The sequence below is a fragment of the Mytilus edulis genome, chromosome 11 (assembly GCF_963676685.1).
Source record: "Mytilus edulis chromosome 11, xbMytEdul2.2, whole genome shotgun sequence".
NCBI lineage: Eukaryota > Metazoa > Mollusca > Bivalvia > Mytilida > Mytilidae > Mytilus > Mytilus edulis.
In genome coordinates this window covers 55,462,618-55,487,551 of record NC_092354.1, presented here as the reverse complement: position 1 = coordinate 55,487,551, position 24,934 = coordinate 55,462,618, and the positions used below count along the sequence as shown (strand labels likewise).

The window sequence follows — 24,934 nt, the reverse complement described above, 5'->3', positions numbered from 1 at the left end:
TTACAATCTTTTTGATCATTTGAGACTTTTGGTCATTTCAAATTCCATAAAGGGTTTAAGTTTTTATAAATCATGCATTGATTGATGTTGAAATTTTTTAGTTTAAACTGTGAAGAGATTCCAAGAACTGTAAATTCAGAAAAGCACTTTGGATACTCAATATAATTACCAGCATTATATTCATTTATATAAAGAGAAAAAAAGCTATATCAAAATTTTGAAACTTTCCTGATTTCAGTAAAGTCAAAATAGCGCATTGGATGCACAAAATTTCTAATAAGAGTCATTTTCATTTATACAAGGACAAAGAAAGGTAAAGGAAGCCTGCAGCAGTAGCACATAATTATCTCATCAAAATGATGAATTATTATACAATATGGCAGTTCTATTTTTATAATCATTATCAGCCACTAAAATTAATAATAGTACATCGACATCGTTATACATGAACAGTTTTACAAGAAAACAACAAATTCTTACAACTGAAGAGTCCTGACTCCCCGCTGACTTACAAAGAATTTGACATACTTATTTCAGAATATAATACATTTTTTAAAATACTAACATAATGTATTTACCTGACATACTTCTTAACAATAAAAACTTCTTTTTCTTCAAACGACTATTAAAAAAATCTTTACCTGATTTTATTGTAATTTCACCCATTCATATTTATCCACTTCTAATTGATAGGATCATTTAATAGTTACGCAATTTCCAAAAATATATATTAAAATTTGTTTCATTTGATCAATGATAGTGTACTTAACAGTACTGCCCACATCTTCAATTATTTTTTTTTTCAAATTGACAGGTTTAAAAGTACTTATAAACTTACATTGATATATCACTAGAAAAGTTTGTCAAGTTCATTTATTTATTTATTTATTTTTTTTCAAAAACAACCCAAAAAATTTAATAAAATTAAAAAAAGATTTCTACCAAAATTGAAACTTTCTAATCCATTTCATTTTAGTTTGTCAAATTCATATAAATTTATTTAAATTTTCAAAAAAACAATTAGGAATATATTTTATTAGAAAGAGCTTAAACTACCTACCATGAAATTTTCCGATGCCCAGCATTTTAACAAAAACCACGATCTCTCTCGCTGACCCAGAGACAAAATCCATCCTCGTTTCTCTCTCCCAAACGTTTTCCCAATAAACCAATTTAGATATGATATTTCCTTAACAATCGACAACTTCATCAATATAACAGGACGACGTGAATTCACGGAGGATAACACCACAATCTAAAATGGGACGGCTTCTATTCCCATCTCTATCTGCGGAAAGTCTATCATTTGCATAACTACGGCTATTCAGTCACAATTAGCATTTTTCTTAATAGCATCAAATATCAACGTCCTACGAGACCCAATAATTTTGTTAATGTGCCGTTATGTTTGATATTTCATGTGCATTTTTCTCCGTTCTATAATACGACCATATGAATCCAAGTAGAAAACTACTGTAACAATTCCAACTAATTCCATGTTTCCTGAGACTGCATAGGAATTACACAACAGTATTTAAAACACCAAATTCATAACTATGATAAATAAAGAACTGGTTCCTCAGAATTATACAACATTATTTAATAAACCACCAAATTCATAACTATGATGAATAAAGAATTGGTACCTTGGAATTACACATCATTATTTAAACCACAAAATTCACAACTTTTTTTCCTCTATGAAGCCTAGATTATGATGAATAAAGAACTGGTACATTGGAATTAAAAGAAAGTATTTGAAATTGAAACACATAATTCATTACTTTTCTACCTTGACAATGATGAATAAAGTAACAGTACTTCTGCAGGACACCACAGCGTTTTAAACACATAAAATTCATGACTTTTCTACCTTGATGAAAATGAACAAAGAACTTTAGTACTTCTGCAGTACGCGACAGTATTTTAAGCACATAAAATTCATGGTTTTTGTACCTCGATGATGATGAATAAAGAACTGGTACCTTCCAAATTGCACAACAGTCTTTAAAACACAAAATTAATGACTTTTCTACCTTGAGGACAATGTACATATATAAAGAACTGGTACCTAAGTAATCACTGATGTCAAGTGTTTCAGTTAGGAGATTATTCTGACAACCTGTTAGTGTAAATTTAGGTCACTATTCAAACCAGAGGCCGTCAACTTTCTTGCAGCCCAAATGAGACTGCATGGTGTCAGAGGGAATCATATAACATTCCCAATTCTTTACAACAGTTCTAACCATCAGGCAAAATTTTAGGAGTCCACACATCCAACAATCCCTCAAAAGACCATAATGCAAAGTACAAAATGGAAGGCATGTCTTTCCAATTTTATTTTTTTTTTAAATCCACAGCAATCAGAATAACAAAGTTTAAACACAAAATTCAAATTGATTGACTCTTAAACAGAGCATGTAAGACTTCTACACAATGTTATCTAAATCTCCTGATCAGAAATCCTTATCTAAGATTGAAGTAAACACTGCTTCCTCTGTGACTGTATCCTTTACCACTCTATCAAAAATGATAAACTAGCCTGAATGTTCTAGTAACCCAGACAAGGTCAATGGTTTGTAGACTTACTTATATAAACTTACTGAATCATATGCTGAGAGAATGACATACAAGTGTGACTGTCAGAAGACTTACATCATATAAGAGGTCTGGGAAAAGGGGGGGGATTATTTTCAGGTCATTTTACTCGCACACTTTTATATTTGTTTGTCCATCATTCTCTATTCTTTATATTTTAGCTTCCCATTATCATCTATTCTTTAATGACATTATAATGTTGGTTCATTTTTCTCTCTAAAAAAAAATCATTTAATATTCTCTGTTTATTCAGACCATCATAAAACATATATATTTGTGTGAAACACATAAAATTGTCTTGTAAAGAGTTGCACCATTTAATTTTTTAGTGAGTGAACTAAATCCACTAATTCATTTGAACTTTTCAGTGGATAGTTGTCTCATTGAAAATCATACCTACATTTCCATATTTTCATGTATATAGATAGATTAAGATGTGGTACGAGTGCCAATGATGCATATTTTTGGTATATTAAAATTTATCAAACCTTCTCTTTTATTGGATAAAACTGGTACCAAATAATTGTAACTGAATCTACAACATTATAAGGTCAAACAGGAGTCTAAAAGCATGCAAGGTATAATGGACTTATAAACCTTCTTTAGGAATTTTTTTACTATTACAAATTTTCTGTAATTTTCACCTCTAGAATATATCAGAGTGCAACACATTAATTCATTGTCATTCTGGACAATTGGTTGGAAATGAATGCAATGAAAAATACTCCCCAAATCCCAAATGAAAGAACTACAGATTATCTAAAACACACAATTTTTTAGTCTCTGGCCTGCCTTGTGCAGATAAAAGCATAGTTCTGTTAAAGTGTAATATTGATAAATGGGACAATTCTACTATTTCCAGTAATATTCAATAATCTACAATAATTCTGTATAATTAGCTACTTACACAATGCACATGACATGCTGTAAAACTCAAATAAACATTTATTGGGAAATTATAGGATTATGGACAATTGCTTAGTGGTCTGGAAAATTAACAAATGGGTTCCAAATGATACTAAAAAACTTTATCAAAGATCCCTAAATTGTCATGGGATATTGTCCACATATGCTACTTTCTCTTTTATTATATTTTTTGATGGAATGTTTTACAGAATTGCTATGTCATCTTTTGCTACAAAAGGCTCAACAAAAATAAAATAAGTGAATTTAAGTTAGCACACAATTTGAAAATTTTTTGATGAAACTAGCTCTTTATGTCAATGAATTAATCCTAATTCTACTTGAAATAAGAAAATAAGTTTAATATAAATTTTACCACTGACTTTAAGTACCGAACAATACCCATTATCTAAGTAAAATTTTTAAACCAATCATCACTTAAACACAGAGAGAATGTAATGGACATCTGTTTATTGAAATTTACATGTAAAACAGATAGCATAATCACCGATAATCAATTATAAACAAAGTTCTAATTGAGTCCTTAACAGGGCGAACAAACAGCATGAAAACCAATTACACTGAGAATATGGAGGCATATGTTATCTTAATGAAGTAAACGGACTATCTGTGAAATTATCATTACCATTATAAAGGCATGCAAATGAAAAGGTCAGACTATGGTATTTGTACCGACCATGGAAATATCGTGGAAAATAATCCAAAATTTAATATTACTTAGTTTGGCCTAGAGGTCTGAATTTTCAATTTCTTGTCTTGAAATAAAAGTTGTAAAGAGTTTTTGAGAGTGTTTGTTTGAGGGGGGTGGGGGGTGGAGGGAGGTCCAAATAAACTGAGTATGAGGTGCCAGTTTGAATTTTACCTTACTTGAAATAAAAAAAAAAATAACCTGGTTTTTGAGAGTGCAACAGTGTAAGAGTGTGTGAGTTGTTTGGTTTTGTTTTTTTTTTTTTTTTGGGGGGGGGGGGGGGGGGGAGGGGGAGAGGGGAAAGAGAGGGGGTTGCTTGATGTCCATAACATTTTACCTGTTATTGTCTCTTTTTCTTTTTTTAGGACACATTTTTCATGTTTTTAAGGAGGACAGAATTCTTATAATACCTATTAAATATAATACCATTTTAAGGTAGATTTTTTACAGTTAAGTAACTACCTATCTTACTAGAACTTGAAAGTTCTTCTTTTACAATGTCCGACATGCTCCTAGATGCAACAAATTGATAAAAATCCAATAATAACAGAAACAAAATCTTATTTAAATTACAATTTCTGAAGCCAATTAGAAGTCAGTTAAAAAGATCTTCGTCAGATCCTCCATGTAACGGATAAGAACTCTCGCTACAGAATTCCATAGCTTGATACAATTCTGAAGCCATTAATCAATGGTCTATTTGATGGTCAATTACATCTCCCTGTTTTCTATTATTATTCATGTATTAAATATTCATCCCAGCTTTGGATCAATCTCAGAGTCTAACTTCATCTTAATGATGCTCCAAGTCTTCAGAGAATTGACGGAATTGGCAGGCAACAATAGAAAATACTTTTTTGATAATGGTTTCTAAAGTTTTCTCTCCATGTAAAATACAAATTACACAATCTTGCAAGCGAAGCATTTATTGAAATTCTTACAATCTAGACATGGCCGTTCATGAACAATAGAAAATACTCTTTTAGTAACAGCTTCTAAACTTAGTTGCAAGCGAAGCATTTATTGGAATTTTAACATTTTTTTTGGCATGGTAGTTCATGAACAATAGGAAATACTTTAAAATAGCTTTTCAAGCTTTACCATACATGGCAGATAAAAATTATACAATCTTGTAAGCGAGGCATTTATTGAAATTTTAACACTCCAGACATTGACTGACTTGGCATGGCAGTTAATGCACAATGGAAAATACTTTTTAATGGCTTACAAAGTTATACTGTATATGGAAAATACAAACTACTTAAATATTGCAAGCCAAGCATTTATTGAACTTTTGACAATCTAGACCTCGAGTGACGTCATATATATCGAAATAATTTCTTAAATGATAGTTCAATACTGAATCTTAAGGCTTTTGATTCTCTCTCTGATACTATGACGTACTAACCATATTATATGATCTTATTTTTTACATTGAATCTTATGACATGAAAATGGGAACAAATCTACTACATGTACAAGATTTTTTTTTCAATATACAATGGAATGGATATTATCATGATTATGTTAAATTCTTACCATACAGTTTTAAATACTGAACTTTGAAAAATAAAATAAAAACCTTATTGTGGAATTAATATTTTGTCTGACTGTTGGTATTACAATGAGTACTATAAGTGTTCCCCTATTACATCTATTATTATGCAAAATGACTTACGATACATTAGCCACAAATCAGTCAACGCCATGGCAATAAAACGATAAAAAGACCAAAAGAAATATGACAGTACATAGTACACTGTACATAACATACATAACTATAGATTGACCAACACAAACTCTGCCTAAAAACAGGAGGTGATCCAAGGTGCTCTGAAAGGGAAAAGTAGCAGATCCTGCTCCACATGAAGCAACTCTTTTATTGCTCATGATAGCATAAATCTGTCGACAAAGTCTAATTTCTAACAGCACATTCAAAGAAAGGGGGACAGAAATGTGGGTGGGGACAATTGAAACATCATCAGTAAAATCCAATCTAATTGAAGATCAACTCCATTGCTTAAAATTAGCACTGAAATTCAAAGAATGGGGGACAGAATTATGGGTACAACAATTGAAACATATCATCGGTAAAATCCTATCTTATTGAAGATCAACTCCATTGCTTAAAATTAGCACTGAAATTCAAAGAGTGGGGGACAGAATTGTGGGTACAACAATTGAAACATATCATCGGTAAAATCCTATCTTATTGAAGATCAACTCCATTGCTTAAATTAGCACTGAAATTCAAAGAATGGGGGACAGAATTGTGGGTACAACAATTGAAACATATCATCGGTAAAATCCCATCTTATTGAAGATCAACTCCATTGCTTAAAATTAGCACTGAAACAAGGATCTACGAGAAGTGCTACGATTTGTGTATTCCTGTTGAAACTTCCTGGTTCTGCCCTTATATCATAATTAAAAGTATTGTAAAAGAGGAAGTAGATGGAGCTGACAGATCAGAAAAACTTTCACACATATAAAAAACTCACTGCTTACAAGCTGCTGACCTAATATGGAAACGTCCTGTTCAGTAGTACACGATAAGGGGGACAAAAATTGCAAAAATGGAAGTGTAAGGTGAATGCTATATTGAATAAAGCCTAATTCCTGTCGCGGCTGAGGAGCATTAATGAAAATTCCTGTAGATGATTAAAAAAAAATCAGAATTTTCAATACATATTTAATGCTTGTAGGCTTTACGTTCAAGCCTTGCAATATTACAGGTTTCTGTTTTAACCAACAATATACAACCACCATCTTTTAAAAGGAACAATTGCCATGAATTGGACTTTAAATTTATAAAAGATCAAGCCATAAGCAAAACTCTTATATTTGTCCCCAAAAAGCTAAAAAATATAAATAAATGTTACTCACAAAGCCTCCTATAAATGTGTGCCATTCCCTAACTTGCTAGAGGAGCTTTCTGTATCATATTTCTTTACCTTCAGAAGAGAAGAGTTACACTGGCCATACCCACTTCTTGACAATTTTACCATCTGATAATGATTCATAACTGACAAACCAAAAGCTTTAGAGAGTTTCATTTTTATTCATTTGATATTTTCAATTGACAGTTGCGTCATAAGGGGACCAATTGAAGGATTATTTTTATTATTCTTTGACACTATACATAATTCATATCATGAAAATGTAATAAATTATCAAAAAACATGCAAATTTATTAATTTCTTAAATAAAAAATAATTAAGATGAATTTTATCACAAGTTATAAGTTAAAACTCCCTTAACGCACCTCTTTATAAAAAGTCAAAGTTCAATTTAAGTCATCTGATCTTTAATTTCAAAAAAAGGAAATGGACAATTTCATATCCAATTTAAGCTAACACTAATGATTTCCTCTCGTTGAGATAAAATATCATCTAAAATATTCATATATGGTTGATAATTTGATTGTGCTGAATTGCACAAAACTCTTGTCTATAAAATAAATATATCATTTCCACTTGGGAAGGTTATTCCGATACAAATTAATAACTTTATACACACAAAACATAAACCAATTTAGACAATACTTTTACTGTCAAAAATAACTGCGCTCTGACAAGCTGTCTGAAATTTACAATACTTTGTGCACTTACAAAATATCAAACCCATTTTGATAGTTCTCTATTTAAGTACTCGCAGGAGGCGAAATAGCTTTTCAATTGTTTAAAAAACGCCATTTTAAGTTTAATTAGCAACAAACAGTACTGTATTTGCAGATTTTCAGACATCAATTAGCGATTACCCATTTCAAAATCAGTCATAAGACAACTGCATTTATTTAGCATATATCACAACATCAATCATAGAATTGATGCCCTGAAATTTGTGTCTCATCCAATCATTTTAAAATGTTTCAAAATGTCTGATTACTACATGCAGTTTCACTTTATGCCAATAGCTCCACAAAAAAAAGTCAAGATGGAATTTCCCAAAACTGATCTGATTTGATTTGATTGTTGGTGTTTACGCCACTTTTAAGCACTGCATTTAGGCTATATAGTAGCAGTCAGCTTTTATTGATAAAGGAAGCCAGATTGCCAAGAGAAAATCATGTACCTTCAATAAGAAATATGACAATCCTAGTCAATTAAGATTGGAGTCGAGTGAACCCATACCAGCAGGGTTCAAACTCACACCCTCAGTGTTGACTGGCTAGTGATTTCAGTACCGGTAGAAACTTCTTAGACCACTTGGCCACCGAGGACACACCCCCCCCCCCCCTCCAAAAAAAAACCCTGACATGCTGATATGTTTAAAAGAACACGTTCGATATTCAATAATATGTCAACAAGACAGCAACACAACACACCTATGAAGGAACTTGTGCACCTCAATCTCAACATGGTTGCAAAGGGAAAAAAATCTAAAATAAAGTTAATCAAAAAGGGATATACCGTAACTCAAACTGGAGTAAGGCAGTCAAAAACTATCAATAAATATGTATATATAACATGCCTTTTGCAAATATTTATGTTCAATATGATTATTTTTTTAATAAAGATTAATAAGAGGCAATATTAAATCAACATTATCCCTTCAAAGATATTTGGAAATATTTTTCATTAGTTTGAAAATTGAACTTTTCATCTGTGTTTCTTCCTCATTGTCATGATGTAGAAATAACTTACAAACTGTTTAAATTCATTTGCCAGACCTCAGCTTAAAACTTTCGTATTAAATTGTTGACAGGGTAATATTTTTCCCTAATCACAACTGGAATTGTATAAAGAGCACTGTCACCACACTGACAACAGAATAAAAAGAACTGTATTATAAGGGATGTCTGAGACAAAGTACAGAAGAGGAAGTTTGTTTGTACTTGACAACAGCTGACTCTGGCATGCTGGGAGCTTGATTAAAAATATGCAAATATAAACATACCACAATACTTATTAAATATTTCTGACTCAAACATCAATATTGCATTTTAGGATTTATAAAATCAAATACAACTTAGAGACTAAATATAAATTTACACGTCTGTGAAGTGTGTTTCTCAAAAACAGATTTTTCCCAAGTCGCTGTGCTGGTTAAGTGGTCCAACTCTTAAAAGTCTCAAGTTTTCTAGTATAAACTGAAATTACTTTAAATCTTGTGACTTATAAGATGGAAAAAAGTTCATAATCTTAAGATTTCTTCCTATTTCAATAACCTAAATATAAATTGAAGTTAAAACACAAAATCATCATATTTTAACCACAACCTGTATCCCTGTTTATGTGATCCCATGCTGGGTAAACAGGAAGCATTTATAATTTATCTGTTCATAGAATAACCTGATAGATAGACATCTTATACTTGAAGGAGATTTGGTGTAAAGTATTACAGAAAACTGTCTAAAAATAAAATCATCTTTAATCCTTTCAACTTCAAACACTTAAAATAACCTGATTTTCAAATAGAAGAAAAATAACACTTTTGTAAATTTTTACATCCCTTATGTGCTTTTCTGGATTTATCCTTCTTTAGAAACACTCAAACCTTGACTTAACATTTGATATTTAGGGATGTATGATACTGAGAAACTATTAGAGCATCAGATTTAACTTTTGCAGTCATTTTATTTATTCTTAATTTATTTACATATGAAAGTTTGATCAAAAATGTTTAAAAGATCATTTTATAAAAAAAAAAAGAATGAAAAAAAACAGTTAGTTTTTGCAGTATCATGGACTCCACTGCATTTATTATAAAATAGGCTCCCAGCCTAGAAATTTGAATTTTCCAAATCCACTATGAAACTTATAAGCCCACTTGAACACTGTTCTTTCAGCCATTCCCCTCTTTCGAAAACCATGTAGGAAAATGGGTAAAAGTAATACAATTCTAAATATAACTACAATTTTCATTTGACTTTTGGGCACTTTAGCCTCTTGTCTGTCAATGAAGTTGTATGACCTTTAGGGTCAATGACCGAGACTCGAAACTTAAATTACATCACATATATCTTATATATTCATATATATTTATAGGAACTGTCTAACACAAAAATGAATTGCATAAAATATTCTATTAATATTTTTACAAATGTCTAATGGACATGAGAGAGAATACAGATTCAAAAGAAATGTATCTGCCTAATTAGACAGATTTTATAAATGAAGCTAAGAATCGCAATTTCCTTACAGAAACTAATTGTAAACTATCTAATATTGAATTAGTTCTGTACATCATTACATGTGCAGTATGCATAATAGAGTCATCATATGTGACAATTAGAGTAAAATTGTTACATAATGCAGTTTTCAAATGTAGCTAGAAAATTAGTTTGCAATACACCAGCAAAATTGAATTTTCGAAAGAAAATGCACAACAATCTGTGATTTCAATTAAATATTTATTTGTATCCATAATTGCAGATTATGCATCTGTTTTAAGAACAAGTAGGTTTTGTGCAATGTAACAGTGTAAAGGCAGAGTAGTAACTTTCTGATCTAGATAAAATTGAGAATGGAATGTGTCAACAAAGAGACAACAATTTAAACGACCACCAGTAGATAACAGCCCAAGGCCACCAATGGGTCTTCACTAAAGCAAGCAAACCCAGCACCTAGAGGTGGGCTTCAGCTGGCCCCTAAGCAAAAATGTGTACTAGTTCAGTGATAATGGACGTCATTCTAAACTCAGAAATATATAAATGAACTGTGTTGCTCAATTGAATCTATGTACATATTCAACAATGGCCACTCTAATATTGTAGACAAAACTTATGACTAAAATATCTTTCTGGTTAATTAATTCCATACTGCTTACAGATGATTTTTGCTTTAAGGTTTCTATCTATCATGTCTATCAATTATAATTTTCAAGATAGTGAAAACATGCACAGTTGTTAATTACTGTGTCATTTGGGCTAGTGTGGAGAGTTGTCTCATTGACAATCATACCACATCTTCTTTTTGTATACAAACATTTAAGGGCAATAACAGCCCCTTTAAGGAGTTGGCTGACAATTTGGTTTATGTTGACTTGTTTGCAGACACTGTCTTGTTGATCATTTTCCCTTTTTTAAATCTTGATCTATCGTTTGTAGTTTTCAAGATAAACAAAACCAAAAAAAACAATTTTTTCTTAATTTTTGGTAAAGTTATCCTAAGACCTAAACCTTTGCACTAAATCATGATTTATACTATACATATAGGTGACTTGTTTGCAAATGTATCTTCTGATTAATTTAATCAGCATATATACATAAGTTTTACTAATGTATATAAACTGACATTGTCAGATGAAAATTACCAAGGATAAATAATGAATGACCCACTGACCAACTAATCTTGTACTCAGCCTAAGTGAAGTATCTAAACAAACCTGGTATTTCTCTTGCTTAAAATGATATCAGGATGAAGGGGCAACAAAGATCCCCACTGTAACAGACTTTACATTTACATGTCTAAAAAAAAGCATGACAAGGGGACACTGACGCTCAACCGTAGGCATATATGTAATGTTGTATCTGATCTTCTATACCAAAGATCAAGGACATAAAACAGCTGGATGTATTTTACTATATGCTTCGTTGAGTCATATTTTAATGCTCTTTTTAACAAAACATCATATAATTATAATTATCGTGATGCTTTTTGGGGCGTTTTAGTATCTATATGGTTATTAATACTCGTGATAATGTGAATACATTTTTTGTAACATGATTTTTTCACATCATGAAAAAAGCAATGTGAAGCACCAAGAAAATGTTACAATGATTACTATTTACATCAAGAGGGGAGACAACTCACAATGGTCATGTCATTATTATAAGTTACATGGTTTGCTGTAGAAAGCCATGGATTCATTGTGCTTGTAAGATCTATAGTGGGTTAAGGACCTTGCTAACCCTCTATTGATCCTTTAGGGGTTTAGTATCAAAACCATATAACAAATTTATAAGAAACTGTTCCTTTCCTGATAAATATAAACAACGAAATTCAAAAAAATGAACAGTAATAGTAGATATATATATGATGTCATGACATCCCCATGAAAAAAGTAAAATCACAAAAATACTGAACTCAGAGGAAAATCAATTCGGAAAGTCCATAATCACATGGTAAAATCAAATAACAAAATGCATCAAAAACGAATGGACATAAGAACTGTCATATTCCTGACTTGGTACAGGCATTTTCAAATGTAGAAAATGGTGGATTGAACCTGGTTTTATAGCTAGCTAAACCTCTCACTTGTATGACAGTCGTATCACTTTCAATTATATATAGAAATATATTGATAGTCCCCCTGCGAACCCATTAGGGGGTCACCATTTAATGGTATTAAACCCATAACAAAGTCACTAACTTGACCATAATAACATGTATTGGGTTGCAGGAAAGAGAAAAAAACAAAGAACAACAAGTACAAATGCACTAAATACATTAATTGATTCTTATCTAAACAAAGATGTCATTTATTGTAAGAGGATATTACGCATTAATCATTTTTTTCCTGAACATAAAATGATTTAGTCAAATTGCAGAAAGATCCTCATCTAAAATATATTATATACAAGAATGTGTCCAAAGTACACAGATGCCCCACTCGCACTATCCTTTTCCATGTTTCATGGACCGTGAAATTGGGTAATTATCTAATTTGGCATTAAAATTAGAAAGATCATATCATAAGCAACAAGTGTACTAAGTTTCAAGTTGATTGGACTTCAGCTTCATCAAAAACTACCTTGACCAAAAACTTTAACCTGAAACTCCCACTTTCATTTTCTATGTTCAGTGGACCGTGAAATTGGGGTCAAAAGTCTAATTTGGCTTAAAAATTAGAAAGATCATCTCATAAGCAACAAGTGTACTAAGTTTCAAGTTGATTGGACTTCAGCTTCATCAAAATTACCTTGACCAAAAACTTTAACCTGGACAAACGAACGGAACCACAGACGGACAGACAGACGGACGGACGAACAGAGCCACAGACCAGAAAACATAATGCCCCTCTACTATCGTAGGTGGGGCATAAACATAATGCCCCTCTACTATCGTAGGTGGGGCATAAAAATATTTCTTTCTGCAAAAAACATTTTCATGATAATATCTTGGTGTCAACTAGCATAGATACACCCAAATAGGACCAACACCCTCGTGGATCTTATCTTAAAAACCTGGTAAACATAAGATAGGTTTTAAAAAATCCTTACACACTGAATGACAAACCAGCACTGGAGGTATGTTTACCAAATAATCATCAAGGACCACAAGAATAACTATGGAAACAAAATTTTCAAATATAATGAGGAAGAGATGCAAATGTAAAACATGACATGCTTATCCAAGGTCAAGGTCAACTGTAACAGGTTGCAAACGGGTGGAGAAACCATATGGCAAGTGTAGAAGACGTCTGCTAAGATTATAAACACTTCACACTGTCTGAGATACAAATCTAAATTAAGAACCCACATCACCATGTAATTACACATACCTTATCATTATGTCTATCCTGGTCAAGAAAGTCATTAACAGTAGCCTACCACAAAAATGTACACAATTTTTAATCGTTCTTTTTCTTACCTCTCTAAGTTACATCCTGTGTGTACATTCTATAGACAACAACAACATGGTCTGACGTCATCTTAACTGATGAATCAAACTCATTAATTAATCCCACCTCTCCTCATTTCATTTCTTCCCATGCTCCTTCATTCTACATGTTCTAAGATTCAATAAGTATAATGGCTTCGTTATCTTGCTGACCTAACTTTTGCTTTCCTCAAAATTTCTTCAAAACACTTGTCAAATCAAAATTGTTGTTAATATTGATTGTTCTTCAACCTCTTAAAATCTGCAAGGTTGCATGTTCCTACACATTTTTGAAATTCATAAAATATCCATTTTTTCAAATAACTTTTTCCCTTCAAATCTCTAAAACTGAACTTAGAAAAAATTCAAACATCAACCTAACCCAGAATAATCTAAATCAATTAAATGCAATAGATCTTTAAATTTGCTGCTATTTTTAGAACCACAGTACTATTTTCAGGCTCTCTTGTTTGATGGGTTGTGGGAGTAGTATAAAAGCCTGTTATCTGATAAACAAATTGAACATGATCATGACTTAGAAAAGGTTTTTTATACCACCTGTTAACGTGGAACAGGCTAAAGATTCTTCAAAGAGAAAAGTCATCACAAAAACATATATGCAAAGGCTGAGATCATAATGGCCAACCCCAACTGGCTCAAAACCAGAAATATAATTTATTACCAGTGTATGAATTGACTAATACATATTCATGGATAGTGCTATGAGACTGATCTTAGTAATTCATTTGTATTCACATCTGTATTTCTGTCTATTTAACATTTAACCAGATTCTGGGTAGAGAGAGTCCTGATCCTTATCTTTGATATTTTTCAATTTCCTTGCACCTTTCCGCAAAAAATAAACCTCAGCGTCTTAATAACACTGTCATTTTAAAAAAATTCTGGAACTGCCTCTGACAATTATAATTCAATCTTATTATGAAAAGAGGGACCTTAAGAAACAGTCCAGATGTTTATTGTATAAATAAATAAATAATGAATTTACCATGTTTACAATTTTAATTTTTAAACAAATGTTAAAAAAAATATGTGGTATAGATACAGGACATGCTTTCTTCAATCATTAAATTGAGGAAATGCATCAAATCTTTAAAAAATGTAATAAACTAAAACAGGAAATCATAATCATGTTAAACATCATATCAGGGGAGATAATCCAATGTATGCTGATTTATGTTTATCTAATATTTTAAGGCTGTAATATCTTCTATGATTTGCATATCTATAAATACTTGAATGGGATTGGTCAATTAGGATTTTTCTCTTAGTTTACACTTCGATAAACCATGTTTCCGAAACTACTTTCGTAATCTATTCGTGTGAGATACACATTTTGCAGGGATACTGGGATTTTCGGCAAATTGAGATTTTAAAAAATGTGTTTAATCCTATAATGTATACAACCAAGTCTTAATTGAAAACTACGTTCAAACCTATAATTGCGTTCAAACATATTGTAACGTGTAACCGGGCGGGGACGTTTAGATATTTTTATCCTCGGGTTCGTACCAGTTTCCTGGGATTTGAAAAGCAATTCAAAAGTTCTAAAGTCAATAAAAAGTTTACACTATTACTAGATATCAAATATGAAACAAATACTATACTACATAAAACGAATTTCAACACCTACCAAACTAACCCGAACTTGTTGAATTAAAACTGTTTAAAACCGTTTCAGTCCAATACTGTCTAAAACCAACTGTTTGGAACTATAGTCTGAAACCTAAATGTATGGAACTGGTTTGAAACATAAATGTATGGAACTGGTTTGAAACATAAATGTATGAAACTGGTCTGAAACATAAATGTATAGAACGGGTCTGAAACCTAAATGTATGAAACTGGTCTGACGGTTTGGAACTATTGTCTGAAACCTAAATGTTTGAAACGGGTCTGACGGTTCAGGAACTATTGTCTGATAACAACTAAGGATAAAGGGATGATTTTTAATGCCATTTTCAACGATAAAGAGATCAAATGGAAAATTCAAAGTGGTTTCGAAAAATATACAACTGTAGAAATATTATAATAAACTTGACAAATCATGCATAAAATGTAGGACAAGGTGCAACGTAAATCAAATGTAATGTGAACTCTGTGAAGTAAGCATGAAATATACAAGTTCAAAAATTGAAGTGGCTATATATATATATATTTTTCAAATAAATGATTGAATGTCTGGCGACACACTGAAATAATATTTCCAGGTGTATTGTACAGTACCACTGAAATAAAATCATTTTATATGTTATAAACATTTAAGTTTCTTACATTTCATTTCACTTTTGAAGAAATAACCATGCAAATATTAAACAGTTCTGTCGACGAATGAGAATTGAGCAGATCACAAGGTTATATCTATACATGACCAAATCAGATTCTTAAGGCGGTATAATAAATCAATACTGTACAAGACCAAAATCGAAAAAAAAAGAAAAGTAGGGGTTAGTGGGCAAATTTTTTTAATGACAATACAAGGATAAAAACAGAGGATTCCGAAAATCTGGCAAAAAATCAAAATATGGAGGAGCAAACATTCTTAAGGCGGTATAATATCTCAATACTGTACCAGACCAAAATCGAAAAAAAAAGAAAAGTAGGGGTTAGTGGGCAAATTTTTTTAATGACAATACAAGGATAAAAACAGAGGATTCCGAAAATCTGGCAAAAAATCAAAATATGGAGGAGCAAACATTCTTAAGGCGGTATAATAAATCAATACTGTACCAGACCAAAATCGATGGTATATACTAAGTAACTTTATTAAAGTGGAGGAGTAGAATGATGTACATGTTAAAAGTCAGACAAAATTCACACTATAAACAATACCGTTATATTATTTATGAGAAAATAAATAATGCATCTTATCTTTGGATAATCGTTGTTAAGTTACATAACACAAGATAAGTCTATACACTCTCTTTAAGATACAATTAAAAGTTACACTTAAAATATAAGTAGGCTAGTAGATGCTTGATCCAGTTTGAATTCTTTGCAAAACGTACTTCATCTAATTACTGTAAATTTTGGTGATTTTAAATAAGAAGTTTGTCCTTAAACAGGCAGACGAACAGTTGCTTCCCTTTTGCAGAACTGGCCATGGTAGGCTAGGAGGTTGAAGTTCTTGGCAAAACTGTTCAGTTGGAATCTGTTTTTGATATAATACAGCAGACACACATTTGAAGTTTTAAAATTACAGAAATTGTTAAAACAGCAGATATGAAATAAAAGAAATGTACTTGTAATTTTTTATTTTTTTTTAAATACGGAAATTAACAAAAATTCTAATGTTGTAAAACCTTGATAAACCAAGATATATACAATTAAAGGACACATTTTTTTCAATATAATATATATATATATAATTAATAATAATAAAATAACATTAAAATGTCAAGGACTTCTTTTACTGCACATTCCTAAATAGAGCCCCAAATATTTCACCAGTGAATCAGATCAACAATGTCAATTATATTCCAGCCTCCACTTTAGAGAGCTCTAATTTAATAAAACACTTCAAATTTGTATAATACTGCCTAGTAAATAATAATATAATAGATAACAGTGTCATGAATGATAACAATTATTACAGTAATTTCACTGTTTGCTCTCTTATTTGTCATGCTCTCACGGAATCATTCCTTAAATGGGGAAAATTGAGTGTATGACTGCTACGGTTAATTGTCATACAACTATAAGGCAATTTTATAAATGTTGTAACTGATAAGAAAACACAATTGTCAATGAATGTTTCTGATTTTTTTTTCCGTTTTTTACAAATACATTGAAAGTTATCAATTATAATCTTCCACTCAATAATTTATCCAATCTTCTTCTTAAACTAGAGAGGCTTAGCAAGCATGTTCCACTCACTGGACCCTATGCCCATTGTGAGCAATGACAATGTCCAAACCTCTTTGAAACCTCTTCAATTTGTATGGATACATTATTTTGGGTTTTATACTTTGCAATTAGCAACAATTTGATGATTGTATTAAACTAATTCTCTGTGTACACACATTTTAATGTCTAATTTTCCCTATCTCTTTGTTTTTATGTCAAATTAAAAACCAAAAAAAACTACACCAATTAGATGCCTCATATAAAAGTGTACTTAAATATTCTGATAATTTTCTATCCCTGGCCTGATGACCTACATTAAATGGTAAATCACCAAAAAAAATGTTAAGACCCCCGTCATTTTAAATTCCTTTCCTCATGATCCCTTAAACAATCACAATCCCTCATAAAGTTTATATCATCCTTTTATTTTTTGTAATACCTTCCCCTTGACGCTTTCCAATATCAAAGCCCTCATATAGTTTAAATCCTCAACCCTTTTTAGTTCCTTTTCTCTTGACCCCAAAACATGCAAAACCATCCTCTTGACCCTTACATTAGTCAAACCTTCTCATAAGTTATGATCTTTCTGTCAGTTTTTATCAGTACAAGATAACTGTTCTTCCTATGTTTCCTGATTGATGCTCGGTAAAGCAGATGTCTATATAATTAGCTGTTTCCAGCCAGGACAATATAATGGTTTTCTTACTGTAAAGACCAGGTTGTTCTGATATATCAATGGATACTGGGAATTACTTCCTGGTGCCAGTGACCTTAATTTGTTTTGAGGACATTTGTTCTTGTGACAAAAATCTTGCTGGGAAAACGTATTTGTAGGTCATGAAGATTTTAGTACAATTTAGGCCAAAGATGTATACTTTGTTTTGAATTATTATCTGTTTGTTATATGCAGGCATGTCCATCCCACTAAACATGCTGGGTGGAATATAATACTTATTTCAAATTCATAACATACTTTACATGTACTCAAACTGATACAGGGAAAGTGTCCGATTTGTAATTCTTACACATAGAAAGTGTCCGATTTGTAATTCTTGCACATAGAAAGTCTTGCACATAGAGAGTGTCCGATTTGTAATTCTTGCACATAGAAAGTGTCCGATTTGTAATTCTTGCACATGGAAAGTGTCCGATTTGTAATTCTTGCACATGGAAAGTGTCCGATTTGTAATTCTTGCACATGGAAAGTGTCCGATTTGTAATTCTTGCACATGGAAAGTGTCCGATTTGTAATTCTTGCACATGGAAAGTGTCCGATTTGTAATTCTTGCACATGGAAAGTGTCCGATTTGCAATTCTTGCACATAGAAAGTGTCCGATTTGTAATTCTTGCACATAGAAAGTGTCCGATTTGTAATTCTTGCACATAGAAAGTGTCCGATTTGTAATTCTTGCACATCTTGCAGAACAAACATCCAACATTTTTGGCTAAGAAGTTGATGGACAATGAATTTCATATTGTAACATTTCAAACATCTTTTGCTGAATTATCATAATTATGGTTGGAATTTTTAAAAGACAAGTTGATGGTTTTCCATTAAACAGTTTTGATTATATCGTAGTCAGATATTATAGCCGTGCCCTGTATCACCCAAATCAAAGCATTTTTTTGAAAAGAAGACAACAGACTAATTGACAACAGACAACAGATTGAGATAGTTCGTTGATTTACAGATACTATCACGCCCTGTATCACACATTGTTTTATACTTAAATAGTTCGTTGATTTACAGATACTATCACGCCCTGTATCAAACATTGTTTTACTATCACGCCCTGTATCACACATTGTTTGATCTCCTTGATTTACAGACACTATCACACATAGTTTTATACTTCATTCACATACAAATCTCACTATCAGATGTAAACTTTTGGTATTTTTTCATTGCATTGTTGAATGCTTTTAAAAATAAAATCTAACTCCTGAAACAATATATAAATACATACAAACAAAAGATTGTGTACAATACTTCATTCACACACAAATCTCACAATCAGATAGAAATATTTGGGGTTTTTTTTTCATTGCATTGTTGAATGCTTTTCAAAAGTTTGTAAACATATGCACAACATAAATATATATATATATAAACAAAAGTAAGTTATCTCGCAATGCTCATCAGAGCAATAATCTATGATCTTTATTGAAGACTTTCAGGTGTGGCAAATCTCTGGAATTTCAAGGATTTGAAATGACAGGTTTTATTACTACGAGAAAAAAAACTTTTTGAAGAGCATTCAATAGAAAAATTTTTTTTTGCTCTTAAAAAAAAATTTGAATTAAAAGCAATGCCATTTAAAAAATTGTATAAAATAATTAATATGTAGCATTATCAATATTATATTTTCAACACTTTTTTATCTGATCAATATTTGTACTTATTATCTGGCATTGAAGTATAATTTTTTTTTCTATTAATTTTCAATTTAATATCACCCATCCTGTAATATTATATCCCAGGACATCTGGGGATAAATGATATTTGTCAACATGACAACCAGTGACATTTTACAGAACTCGTTCATTATATCCCAATTAAGGTAATTTATTTGGAAATATGAATAGATAAAATATATTTTTTAACAGGGCTGGTTTTACATCAGACACGTCCATTAAATGAAACATCTCAGATTACAAACAGAAGTGCGGGACATGTATAAGTAAGTGAGAACGGACTTTGTTCTACCATATTTGGTTTAAAAAGAAATAGTTGTGTATCCTGTCTGTCAACCTTCTCTTAATAGCCTGTCTACCCAAATTCATTTTATGGACTTTTTGGATAAGTAATATTAATTCAAGAACTTTTCCCTACATTGTCTATAGATATAGGAAGATGTGGTATGAGTGCCAATGAGACAACTCTCCATCCAAATAACAATTTATAAAAGTAAACCATTATAGGTCAAGGTACAGCCTTCAACACGGACCCTTGGCTCACACCTAATAGTACATTTGTAGTTTATTCTTAATTTACATATATACCATCTTCCTGCATGTTAAAAGGGTATGTCTCCGCACGGCAAAGTTCATTTTTGGTTTATTACTAATTATTACATGTTCTATCTGCATGTTTGGTGAATGGGTATTTTTCTTCACTGCATAGTACATCAGTAGTTTATTCCAAATTTACACATTCTATCTTCGTGCATTGTTAAAAGAGTACATTTGTATTTCTCTGCACTGCAAAATACATTTGCAGTTTATTCCTAATTATTACATGTTCCATACCTGTCAACCTGTGACGATGAAAATGCAGGTCATGACCTGCATTGAAGAATCAAATCTCAGGTCATAACGTGTACAAACTTTTTCGAGCTGAATTTCAGTATTTATGGTACATTTTCTTATAATGTATATCAAAGATACCAAAACATCAATGCATGTTCTGACACTTGGTTAAGTCATTTTAAATCTTATTTATTATTATTTCATTACACTTTTAAAGATTTTTATTAACTTGTGTATCATCACAGTCTTATGTCCTTTACCATGTTTACTTTTTGTCATCATCTAAAATTTAATTTTCAAATGTAATTTTAAATGAGACTACTAGCCTTTACACATACCATGTAGAGGTATTTACATGTATGAACATTTATCTGTCAAATGACAAGGAAATTAGACTATGATAAAATATAGTAATACAGTTAAAGGAAGTATAAATGTAAAAAATAATTTTCAACTTTTTTTTAAAAATTGTATAAAGGTATAAAAATAATGAAAAGTTATTTTTCAATATGTATTTGAATTTTATATTATTATGATTTAATCTTTTTCACCCATAAAACGTAAATATAAGGAATAATTTTGAATGGTGACAAATAAGGGGAAGTAACTCTTAGTTGAAATATCTTTGTGAAACAACAGGGCAAGTTATTTACGACCTAAAGCTAATGTAATTGGTGTTAATCAACAGTGTGTTTGACACCAAAGCTGTCAAGTGAAGCCATGCACTTAATGGGTCACTTAATTTGACAGTTTACATAGCTAGATGAACTGCATGTTCATGGAAGAATTACGAATTCGCCCGTATTTCAAAGGAATATTACTTATGTCATGAAAATCAATCTCAAGGCTAAGAAATACGGGTGAAATCGGGTCATTTTCGGAATTTCCGGGTTATTTCAATGACCCGGCGGGTGATCCGGGTGATCCCTCAGAATTGTGAAAATCTCGGGTCACACCCGCAGAATCCTGGTCAGTTGACAGGTATGATGTTCTATCTGCATGTATGGTGAAAGGGTATTTTTCTAAACTGCATAGAACAAATTTTGTGTATTACTAATTCACATGTGCTATCTGCATGCACATTGAAAGGGGTTCGTTCCCCTGTTTGGCTTCCGGGAAGAATTGACTTCTCCCTATTATTCTGAAGAGTGGTGACCCCATTGGTGAAAGGGTACTTTTCCAAACTGCATATACAGTGTAACCCTGTGTAATAAGACACATTGGGGACCAGAAAAAAAATGTCTGGTTAAGCAGGGTGTCAGAATAGGCATATTTAATTTTTGGACCATGGAAATGTGTCGGTTAAAGCAGGACCTTGGAATATGCAGGTGTCGGATTACGCAAGCTACACTGTATAGTACAAATGCGGTGTACTATTTCATGTACTATTTGCATGTCTGCTTTGCATGTCTGGTGAAAGGGTACTGACTCTAAACTGCATAGTACAAATTTTGTGTATTACTAATTGCATGTACTATCTGCATGTCTCTGAACTGAATGTGTCATACCAACAAATGTACAACATGGTTTCTTTCTTCTCCCGATGTAACTTGTCACCGAACATTCTAAGGTCAAAATGATTAACATATTTAATGTCTTTACAAAACAAAAGTACAATCCTTCTACACTTAGACGCCAATTTCCTTACAAGTAGAATGTGGATATCTGTAAATAACTTATAAATCGAGGACAGACTTTGCATAGGGTTTGACATATTGATAAATAAAAATAAACTAAAGGAGATGTGAGGGCAAAGGTCAATGAGACAGTAACCTTAAGACACAAAATAGGTAAAAGTTTATTGAAAAGAATACATATACTGTACAATGTATATGTATTCTCTTCAATATACTTTCTCTTATTACCTATTCCATCTTTTAAGTTGTTTTATCATATCTTTCTTACCAAAGATTTCCCTTATCTTAAAAAGCATAGCATCTGAGCTTGCAGTCAGAGGACAATCATGGTACTGAGACAGAATTCAACCAATGAAAATTCTGGATTTGATGTACAAGCATAAATTTTGTACTCTGAGAAATGAAGGACTCAAGTTTTAAGACCAAAAGTCCTGAATAAACATTTTTTGTAAATCATTTTGTTGATTTTTTTCGTCAGACTAAATCATATATACATGTACTATATAGCTGTGTATCCCTAGTAATCCACTCTACAAACAATGTTCCAAAATTTTTTCAGACTTACACTTACAAATTATACAATTTAAGCCTTTGTATGAGGTGGATACTAGGTTAAATTGACATAAGAGAAGCATATTCACTGAGGACAAAGTCTGAGGGTTGATATATACAAGTCTTACCTCTTAATATCAGTGCATGCTGAAAGTTTACTTTGACAACATCAGTATTTTCTTAGGATCTGAAAATAGAAATAAAATTGTGCTCAAAATTTTCATGTTTCGCATACAATTAATTGCGTGCATCAACTTCAATTAAATTTTGGTGGATAGTTGTCTCATAGGCAATTATACTACATTTCCTTGCTTTTATACAGTGTATTATAAAATGTTCTTGTTTCAATAATACTTTTACTAATAATTGTTTGATTGAATTTTGCTGTTATAAAATTTCATACTTAGATCATGCAAATATCTTCAGCATGCAAATTTAAAAGCTCTTCTTTGGTTTTATTAGCTTTAAAATGCAACTTTAATTTCTTACTGTGTTTTGGATTTTCAAATATTTTGGACTGGAGAATCATTGTAGGGATGTCAAAATGCACATCCCATACTGTGGTGAATATCAATTTTTTCATGGATTTCGTGTGTACAGGTAAATGGTAAAACCACAAAATTAAATATTCAATGAATTACAAATTTCCTATAGGCTTGTATGCTGACCTCAGTTAATCCACGAAATTAAATATCCACGAACACACAAATTTTCTGTTATCCACGAAAATTTGTGCCCACGAAAATAAATGAATTCACAATACTGTAAAATCAGTATTGTTAATTTACTATCAATAATTTATTATAATGGGAATAGGTGATTATTGCAATAAGAGTAACTAAAAATTCTTCATTTTTCCTGAAATTGCATTTTCTTCACCTAGCTTTTTTGTCTATTTTTCAAAATTTGCAGTAATATATGCACCCAATAATAATTGAATTAACAGAAGCTTGCAATGTATTCTCTGTATGAAATTAAACAAACAGACTTTAAACAGTGGTCAATATTGACCAGATGCATCTGTTTAAACTGTTATGGCTACTTTAAAATACAACACATTTACACAACAGCCCGGGTGGATTTTGCTTTTTCCACCTGCCCACCGTGGACTGCCCACCCGTGCCCACTCCAGCTATAATTCCTTTGTTGTAAAAATATTGATTACAAATGCTTATCTGCTTTTTTCAATTGATTGTACTCGCAAAAACAAAAAAAAATGCATGCCCACTCCTATGGGTGGGCAGAGTGGACAAGCTAGAAATTTTGCCCACCCGGTGCCCACTCCCACTGTGGACAGGTGGACAAAGCAAAATCTACCTGAGCTGTAGTGTAGCATAAGGCCTACTGAAAATATAATTAATTAATGTTTATAGAAAAAATAAACTCATATGATAGACTACATGCCTATAAACACATGATAAAGGCTATTTCTATGAAATATTCCAATGGCTTAATTTTAAAGTATATGACTAATCACAATTTATCGTTGACTTCTAATTTGCATAGAACACGACGTCAGTGTCAAAGGCCATTGTATTATACCGATGTATCATAATATTACAAAATGCACACAAAGGTACTCAACCACAATAAAAGTACTAAAAGCACTGACTCAAAGCTTACCAGCATCATTTTGTTAATATGCCACACCCAGAAACATGTGAGATGTACTTCAGTATAACATACATTTTATGCCATGTATGCACTGGCAATATTATACTTTACTACACATCACACTGACTTTTTTTGTGTGTAAATCTTTAAAAATAATAATCTTCTCACAAAATTCCTGAACAACAAGTAAATTGTCCTGTAAGTTACTTTTCTAGCCTTGATTTGCTGCAGGTGAGCATTTGTAAAAGTCATTAAAGCAGTT

The 24,934-nt window shown here is 31.6% G+C and overlaps 1 protein-coding gene across 3 annotated transcripts in view; it reads right to left on the bottom strand.

Moving 5' to 3' along the window:
• Positions 1–24,934, bottom strand: part of LOC139495842 (talin-1-like) — a 123,993-nt gene that overhangs the window by 87,824 nt on the left and 11,235 nt on the right. For 2 of the 3 annotated variants that reach the window (XM_071284242.1, XM_071284241.1), the window contains exon 2: positions 23,187–23,245. The gene's annotated coding sequence lies outside the window, so the exon portion shown is untranslated. Of the gene's footprint in view, positions 1–13,746; positions 14,145–23,186; positions 23,246–24,934 lie in introns of those variants that run through there. The other variant, XM_071284243.1, reaches the window with a different exon arrangement.